General features: G+C 42.2%; 1 long non-coding RNA gene across 1 annotated transcript in view; it reads right to left on the reverse strand.

Moving 5' to 3' along the window:
- The window catches only part of LOC128248525 (uncharacterized), a 15,255-nt gene that overhangs the window by 4,546 nt on the left and 9,922 nt on the right, over positions 1–787 (reverse strand). The gene's annotated exons all lie outside the window — the stretch shown is intronic.

Raw genomic sequence — 787 nt, forward strand, 5'->3', positions numbered from 1 at the left:
CACACTTAAGTGGCAATATACTACACTTTATCGTGCAGTTACTGTTAATACTTCATTTAGAGAATTAACATTGCTTGTTTTCACCTTTTCAATATCAGTGAAGAATGTCACTGGAAAAGAAGATATAAGATTTGCCAGATTTGTCTCTCTCACCAAGGTCATCAGCTGTCGAACGCCGACGAAGGGAAATAACCCTGAAATCCGGATACGTTCGTGCTGCTGGTCGCGGTGAGAGGGATAACTCCCTTGGCAAACAGGACACAGTCGTGTGTCGATAAGCCAGCTGGAGGAGATGTCCTCCTGGGGCTAAAAGCAACAGTAACATCCACCCCTAGGGGTCAGCCACACTTAAGTGGCAATATACTACACTTTATATATATATATATATATATATATTTATATACAGAATGACAGAATGATAGTTACGGCCGGTTCATAAGGTGATCCAGTGTTCTGCGTCTATAAAGCACTTAGCTTTACATACGTCTCGTCAGACCCCCAATGGCCGGTGGCGTATGTAAAGCTATTCGCTTTATGTACGCGAAACCCTCGGTAACTCTATGAATCGTAACACTCATAAACAGTTTAAAAACTGTTTAACCTTGGCAAACAGGACACAGTCGTGTGTCGATAAGCCAGCTGGAGGAGATGTTCTCCTGGGGCTAAAAGCAACAGTAACATCCACCCCTAGGGGTCAGCCACACTTAAGTGGCAATATACTACACTTTATCGTGCAGTTACTGTTAATACTTCATTTAGAGAATTAACATTGCTTGTTTTCACCTTT

The sequence above is a fragment of the Octopus bimaculoides genome, chromosome 8 (genome assembly GCF_001194135.2).
Source record: "Octopus bimaculoides isolate UCB-OBI-ISO-001 chromosome 8, ASM119413v2, whole genome shotgun sequence".
Lineage (NCBI taxonomy): Eukaryota > Metazoa > Mollusca > Cephalopoda > Octopoda > Octopodidae > Octopus > Octopus bimaculoides.